This window comes from Dipodomys ordii, unplaced genomic scaffold (assembly GCF_000151885.1).
Source record: "Dipodomys ordii isolate 6190 unplaced genomic scaffold, Dord_2.0 Scaffold97, whole genome shotgun sequence".
Lineage (NCBI taxonomy): Eukaryota > Metazoa > Chordata > Mammalia > Rodentia > Heteromyidae > Dipodomys > Dipodomys ordii.
In genome coordinates, this window is record NW_012267313.1 from 10,318,851 (window position 1) to 10,327,707 (window position 8,857).

The following is an 8,857-nucleotide window of genomic DNA, read 5'->3' on the forward strand; positions in this document are numbered from 1 at the left end:
TTTTTTGCTTATGTGGTGCTGAGGAATTGAACCCAGGGCCTCATGCATGCAAGGCAAGTGCTCTACCACTGAGCCACCTTCCCAGCCCCTGTACAGTATTTTCACAATAAAAAAAAAAATCACAGACTTTCTTGCGTAGGCTGGCTTTGAACTGTGATCCTCAGATTTTAGCCTCCTGAGTAGCTAGGATTATAGGAGTATAGCATCCCTCTGACAGCTTCTTTTTTGTTCAAGGCTGGTGCTCTACTACTTGAGCCACACCTCCACTTCGTTTTTTGCTGGATAATTTGAAAGAGTCTCTTGGACTTCAGGAAGGATTTGAATCAGGATCTGCAGATATCAGCCCTCTGAGTAGCTAGGATTATAGGCATGAAGATTTCTGCTTTAAATCTAGAAAATAAGGCCAATAGTCAACTTCTAGTGATTATATGAGTAATGTAGAAGTTCATAAATTATGTGTAGGCAATATGGCAAAATAGTAGCTGATAACAGTGAAGTTCAATACATGTTAGCTTCTATAACTTTTACACACTTTATTTTCAGTGCTGGGCATCAAACCTAGGGCTTCATACATGTGAAGAAAGTGCTCTACAATTGAGCTACATCCCCAGGTCTCATTGAATGATTTTTATTTTTTGTTTTTTATTATTATAGAGGTGATGTACAGAGGGATTACAATTACATTAGTTAAGTAATGAGTACATTTCCATTCATAAACTGTCTTCTGTTCCCTCATTCTCTCCCAGTACCTCCCATTTCCACTCTTTTGTGTTTGTTTATTTTTAAGATAAGGACTTGGCCAGGTGTGGTGGCTCACACCTATAATCCTAGTTACTCAGTAGGCTGACATCTGAGGATCTCAGTTCAAAGCCAGCCCGGGGAAGGAAAGGCCTTGAGACTCTTCCATTAACCACCAGAAAACCAGATGTGGCATTGTGGCTCAAGTGGTAGGGTGCTAACCTTGAGCTGAAGAGTTGAGGAACAGTGCCCAAGCCCAGAGTTCAAGCCCCACGACCGACAAAAAAAAGGAAAACATATAAGAACTTGCCATATATAGTCCAAGCTGACTTTGAATTAGTGATCCTCTCGCCTAGCTTCCTAAGTGCTGGGATTACAGGTATGGATGTTACCATTACCTGCTATTGAATATTTTTTTTTTTTTGGTTGGTTGTGGGGCTTGAACTCTGGGCCTGGACACTGTCACTCAGCTCTTCGGCTCAAGGCTAGCGCTCTACCACTTGAGCCTCAGCGCCTCATGCATGCAAGGCAAGCGCTCTACCACTGAGCCACCTTCACAGTCCCTTGAATATATTAAAATCAAAATGCTAATAATATTTGGCATTCTGAATTCAAAGAATGTTGAACAGTTTATCTGTTTTTATTTTTTTCTTTTCTTTCTTTCTTTTTTTGGTCCTGGGGCTTGAACTCAGGGCCTGGGCCCTGTCCCTGAACCTCTTTGTGCTCAAGGCTAGCGCTCTATCACTTGAGCCACAGTACCACCGCTGGCTTTTTCTGTATAGTTTATTGGAGATAAGAATTAGGGTTGGGGGGGCTGGGAAGGTGGCTCAGTGGTAGAGCACTTGCCTTGCATGCCTGAGGCCCTGGGTTGGATTCCTCAGCACCACATAAGCAAAAAAAAAAAAAAAAAGCCAGAAGTGGTGCTGTGGCTCAAGTGGTAGAGCACTAGACTTGAGCTGAAGAGCTGAGGGACAGCACCCAGGCCCCAGAGTTCAGGCCCCATGACCGGACCCCCCAAAAAAAAGCTTGAAAAAAGAATTGGGGTGGGATGAGGCTTTTCTGTTCTAGCTGGCTTCAAACTAGGAACTAGGATCCTCAGATCTCAGCCTCTTGAATAGCTAGTATTACTGTGTGGGCTACTGGCACATGACTCTTTTGTTTTCTTTCTTTCTTTCCTTTCTTTTTGTTGTTTGTGGGGCTTGAACTCTGGGCCTGGGTGCTGTCCCTCAGCTCTTTAGCTCAAGGCAAGCACTCTACCACTTGAGCCACAGTGCCATTTCCAGTTTTCTGGTGATTTATTGGAGATAAGAGTTTCATGGACTTTCCTGCCTGGGATGGCTTTGAACCGTGATCCTCAGATCTCAGCCTCCTGAGTAGCTAGGATTATAGGTGTGAGCCACCAGTGCCCAGCCTCTTGTTTTTTTTTCTTGTTTTTGTTTTTGTTTTTGAGTGCTCTGCCACTAGGCTACACCTCCAGACTCTAATTGCATTTATTTTGGAAAGCTACCAAAGCATTACAAAGAACATTTTAAACTTTTTACTTGGGTTACAGAATAGGGACCACAGGAACAGAACACTAGCATGTGACAGGATAAAAAGAAACTATCATGGGACAGAATAGAGCAAAAGCTATTTTTGGTGAAAGGGCGCAGACCAGCACACTGACAGCTTGGATTGATTCGTTTGCTCTTATGTCTAAGGATATCGCCTGTGTCCCTGGTAACAAACAAACAAACAAAAAAAGTAGCCTAATTTTCATTCTTTCACACTCCTTGGATAGGCAATGAAGATAATAACAATCCTGAAAAGATTTGTCTGGATTTGCAGTAAAACTTCATTAGAAGATGTACAGTTTTTTAACCTAAATATTGAATATTGCAAAAGCATTTGATTACAGATGACCTTTTAAAACCTACAGATAGCTTTATTTCTTTATTGAGATTAAGTGATTGCATACATTTCACAGTACTGCATAGTTATACTTAGCTAAAGTTACAAACAAATTTTAACTTTCACAATGATAATCATCATTATGTTAATCTACAAAGCTTGTGAACTCTACGAACTTTTACAATAAAACGATTTCTTCCACATTGGGTGATATGTACATTTCTTTCCTTTTGCTCAGTGTCAGCTGTTCTCTTCTAATTCCCTCCCTTCCATCACCACCCTTGAGTTGCTTAGTTCACTTTCATCAATGTCCAGTTCAGCTGTTGTGCCCCTCGGCCGTTATTTTTTCAGCCGTTTTCCCTACAGCTGGATTTTTTTTTCTTTTGCCAGGCCTGGGGCTTAAACTCAGGGCCTGGGCACTGTTCCTGAGCTTCTTTTGCTCAAGGCTAGCACGCTACCACTTGAGCCACAGTGCCACTTCCGGCTTTTTCTGTGTATGTGGTATTGGGGAATCAAACCCAGGGCTTCATGCATGCTAGGCAAGCACTCCACCACAAAGCCACATTTCCAGTCCCAGATGACCTTTTAAAACTGACTTCTAAAACCAACTTTTAAAACCAATGGGTTCCAGTGACTCATGTCTGTAATCCTTGGTACTCAAGAGGCTCAGATCCAAAGATGACGGTTTGAGACCTGTAGAGACAACAGTCCTTGAGACTTCACTTCCAAAATAACCTAAGAAAAGCAGTGCTGGAGGTGTAGCAAGCTCAACTCTGAGTCAAACCCCAGTACTGCTGAAAGCAAACAAAACATCCGAAACCTCACAAGGCCAAACCATTTACCTTGTTTGTGTTCATATTTTGTAATATGTACCATGTTTAATATTTTTTAAGTATCATACTCCTTATGACTTTCTAATCTGCTTTTTGTACTTTTGTATTGTGAACATCGCTACATGGAGACCAGTGTTATATACACAGAAAGGCATTAGTAACTAGTTAGGAAGTGCCCAATAATAACTAGGAAGGAGGGGTTTTTGTATCCCCTGTGTAATGCTAAAAATTGGCATTAGCAAGTATTAAATTTTCCTGAAGATTTGCTGACAAAATGATAAAAAAATAAGAAAATCCATCGCTCTATTCGATTTTAAAGCTGGCTTGGGAGGCCAAGTAAACATTACTTGTATCCAAGTCCCTTCTGGGGGCAGCCAGTCGTCCGGGCCTCTAGGGAGAGAGGGGAAGCCGGACTGGTTGGTAAGCCACGGGGCAGGCCGGCGGGCGGGGTGGGAATCTGCAGGGGCGGCGTGTATGTTGTGGTCCCCATGGAGATGAACCGTCCAGGCTCCCAGAGCTTAGGAGCTGTCAAGTCCCAAGAGGAGACAGAAACCACCGTGCTGGCTTCCAGGCCACTTCCTCAAGGTAAAGCCCTTGGCTGCTTTGTCATACCTGGGGCTGGGCCACCCTGGCTGGGGCACTCTGGGTTTCCCCACGTAGCCTGGGAAGCGGCTGAGCAGCACAGGAATTGGGCCCTGGGCCCCCTCAGAAGCCCCCCGCCCCCCAGCCTCTTACTAGGGCTCACTTGGAATTGGGTGGCGGCTAAAGGCACCTCCTCCAGACTGTTTCTATGGAATGGGAAGGGAGTGAAATTCCTCAACACTGGAAAACTCTCTTGTTCTTAGGACTCCAAATTGGCTCACATTTGGCTCCCTCCTTCCCACTGCTCAGTCTTAGCTTCCTCCTCCACCAACTCCTCCTCCCTTTTTTATTTTGTTATTTTTTTATTTTTATTTTTTTTGGTCCGGTCGTGGGGCCTGAACTCTGGGCCTGGGTGCTGTCCCTCAGCTCTTCAGCTCAAGGCTAGCGCTCTACCACTTGAGCCACAGCACCACTTCTGGCTTTTTTCTTTTTGCTTATGTGGTGCTGAGGAACCCAGGGCTTCATGCATGGTAGGCAAGCGCTCTACCACTGAGCCAACTTCCCAGCCCACAGGTTTCACCATTTCTTTTTTTTTTTTTTAATTTTATTTTATTTGTGAACATGCTGTACAGAGGAGTTACAATTACATGGGCAGCATAATGCGTACATTTCTTACCAAGCATTGCAGCCTCCTCCTTTGTTTACCCTTCACATCCCTTCCCAGCCTCCCCCCTCCCCCAGGTTTCACCATTTCTAAGCACCACAAATAGTGCCATTCTAAGGTTCAATCTGTTAAAACACATAGACCTAACCCAGGGCAGATGGCTCACGCTTGAAATCCTAGCTACTCAGGAGGCTGAGATCTGAGTATTACAGTTCAAAGCCACCTTAAGCAGGAAAGTTTTCTCGTGGGGCCTGAACTCTGGGCCTGGACGCTGTTCCTCAGCTCTTCAGCTCAAGGCTAGCGCCCTACCACTTGAACCACAATACCACTTCCGGCTTTTTCTGCTTATGTGGTGCTGAGGAATTGAACCCAGGGCCTCGTGCATGCAAGGCAAGCACCCCAAGCACTCTACCACTGAGCCACACAGCCCCAGGCAGGAAAGTTTTGTAAGACCCTTAACTCTAATTAACAGCAAAATGCTGGAAGTGGAGCTGTAGTTCAAATGATAGAGCACTGACCTTGAGCAAAAAAGATAATGGACAATGCCCAGGGCCTGAGTTCAAGCCCTATGACCAGCACAAGAAATAAAAACAAAACAAAACAAACAAAAACCCCATTTGGATCTTTGAGAAACATTCAAGATCCAAAAAAATATCAGATTTCAATCACAGGTCCCAGATTGGAACCTGTGCTTCGAACTGAGCAGCTGTACCAGTTTCCCATGACCTCTTTCTTTTTATCTTATTTATTTTTCATTTTTTTTTTGTTGGTCGTGGTGCCTGAACTCTGGGCCTGGGCACCGTCCCTCAGCTCTTCAGCTGTAGACTAGCGCTCTACTACTTGAGTCTCAGCCCCACTTCCAGCTTTTTCTGCTTTTGTGGTGGTGAGGAATGGAACCCAGGGCCTCATGCATGCAAGGCAAGCGCTCTACCACTGAGCCACCTTCCCAGCCCCATTCCCATGACTTCTTTCTTGGGTTTAATTTGCTAGAATAGTTCACAGAAATCAGGAAATAGTTTATATATACATTTGCCTATTTGTTCAAAAGGATATTTTTTAGAAAGGACACAGATGAATAACCAGATGGAAGAGATGCACAGGGAAAGGATGCAGAGCTTGCGTGCTACTGCCCATGCACCTCTATGCATTCAACAAGCAAAGGCCCTGGAACCCGGTCCTTTGGGGTTTTATGGGAGATTCATTGTATAACCATGTTTGATTACATGCTATTGATGATTAACTCTTCAACACCTTCAACACCTCTTCTGCTGCCAAGATGGCACTTTTCTGTGCGTGCCCTGGAGGGAATGGTTGCTCCGCCCCACGTGGCAGTAGACAGAAGGCCCAGGGAGTCAAATGAATCCTGATGGTGTTCTCAAGAGGGTGGTAGTCTTTGCAAAGGACCTCTTCAAAGCCTCACTTTTGGTTGCCATTTCCTTGACCATTAAGTTCCCAAACCTGAACTTTAATGAGGATACATTGAAATCATAGCAATATGAACATTTCATTTACTCAGCAAATACTTACCCAGTGTCTTCATGAGGCACATAATAGTGTCTGATGGTATTGTGGATTACAAATTTTACAAATTTCTTTTTTCTTTTTCTTTTTTTTTTTTTAATTGTTGGTTGTGGGGCCTGAACTCTGGGCTTAGGCACTGTCCCTCAGATCTTCAGCTTAAGGATAGCACTCTACCACTTGAGCCACCATGCTACTTCCGGTTTTGTGGTGGTTTATTGGAGATAAAAGAGTCTTCCAGACTTTCCTGCCCAGGCTGGCTTTGAACTGCGATCCTCAGATCTCAGCCTCCTGAGTAGCTAGGATTACAGGCATGAGCCACAGGTGCCCGACTATAAATTTCTTGATCAAAATAGGTTATCTGGAAAATATGCAAATAATGAGTAGAGGTCAATGAATTATAAAGTGACTATAATGACCTGGGTTCCAACTAGCTCCTCTCCTGCCCTCTCCCAAATATAGACCTCCCCGTGTTCTCCAAAGAGAACTACTATTGACTTTTAACACTGGAGTGGTAACACATGGGATACACAAAATCATATTCCTAGCTTTTTTGATAATATAGTACATGTGTGACTGGTCCATAATGGGTATATAGTTCAGATCTGTCATCTCATTGGTGAATTGTATTCCATCACATGAATATGTGACAACATGTTTATCCATTCAACTGTTGCTGGGTGCTAATGCTTGGGTTGTTTCGAATAATAAGCACCTGTGAGTATTTTGGTAGATATATTTTAATCCAAATGTATAGTTCTTTTTTTCCTATTGGGGTAAATATATGCATATGTTCAACTTTACGAGCTAAAATCAAACTCTGCCAGGCTACTTACTCATTCATACACACACATACACACTTAGTTCCTGGTAACTGGGATTTGAACTCAAGGCCTGGGCACCGTCCCTTAACTTTTTCCACTCAAGGCTAGCAATTTGCCACTTGAGCCACAGCTCTGCTTTTAGCTTTTTTTTTTTTTGTCGTGGGGCTTGAACTCTGGGCTTGGGTGCTATCCTTGTGCTCTTCAGCTCAAGGCAATCACTCTACGGCTTGAGACACAGTACCACTTCTGGTTTTCTAGTGGTTTATTGGAAATAAGAGTCTCATGGACTTTCCTGCCCAGGCTGGCTTTGAACTGTGATCCTCAGATCTCAGCCTCCTGAGTAGCTAGGATTACAGGTGTGAGCTAATAGCACCCTGCTGATTATTTCTTAAAGGACAAAGTCTAAGTCCTAAACTTGGAGTCCCTGAATCCCCTGGTCTACCCACATCTGCAGCTTCCTCTTCAGCTACATCGGTTCCCCAACCATGGCAAACATGCTGCAGTTTCCAGAGTAGCAGAAACACTCAGATAGCTTTCTTGAAAGCCTGAATTCTAGACCCCACCCCCCCCTCAGGAGATTCTGGGCCAGTGGCTTGAGAGAAAGACATAAAACTCTTTTTCCTAAAGAGATTTGCCAGGTGATCTGATAGTCAAGTAGATTTTGGAATCCAGGACTGCTTCATAGTTTGACAATTAAATGAACAGGTCACTGTGCCGGTCAGTCAAATGTGGCTGTCAGCCAGTGAGACCAGGAGAGAACTGTGTCAGAGGCCAGGCATGCAGTGCCAGCTTGACACAGGTAGGAATTCTCCCTTGCTTCCCAGCAAAACTGACCAGCAGGAAAAGCAGCCTCACAATCTAGCCAGAGTAAAGCTCATAAGCTCTCAGGGCTTTCCCAACTCGTTTTAACAAGCAATCAAGTGATTTATTAGGAAACCAAGTTCTAACAAACATCATGGATTGAGCATCAGTAGCCTTTCTGTCTTATGTTCTTCTGGCTGAACCTAGATTTTGTTCAGAGCCCATGCCTCTATGATTAAGGATTGTGTTGGTTCTTTTCACCATGATAGCTGTAGACAGGAAAGAGACACGGTTCTGGGTATAAAATGCCAGAAGAAGGGGGCTCAAAGGATTCTGGGAAAAATTTCCTTTCTCCCGTGGGCTATTTCCATGTGCACACAGGATGCTGGGAACTATGGCGGCCATCTTGCAGAGTGAGGCAAATGATGATTCCAGAAGAAGGAAAAGCAGAAAGGCAGAGGTCTTTTCTAATATTACACAGCCAGCAGTTAACCAGCCCTGAAATCTCTTTTTATGAGAGACCTGATAAACCCTCTGCTTTTTTTTGTGTGTGTAAGCCATTTGGAGATATATGTCTATACCTGGAAGCTGTATTCTGATACACCAGTATATAAAGTGGACTAAAACAGACAAATGATTATTGTTGACAAATTATTCTTATACATTTGCTTTATAGCCCTGAAATCATAACTATTATTTATGAGAAGTCAAACCGGAAGATAATGGAGAGTCACTGAGCCATGCAACTTTAAATGGGGACTTAGAGATGCAAATTGAAGCCATATCAATCTAAGCATCGAATTTATGTTAGTGTTTGATTTTGATCCTATGCAAGTGAAGAAAGTTTTATTCCCACAGATGAGTAGCTACAAATGGTAACAATTTTTTTTTTACAAATTCAAGATACTCTTCACTTAATCATGACAGTAGGAAAAGGTTCATTCCAATGTCTCTGCTCACACACATAAAGCTAGGTTGGCAGGCACAAGCCAATGTGAAAATTGTTA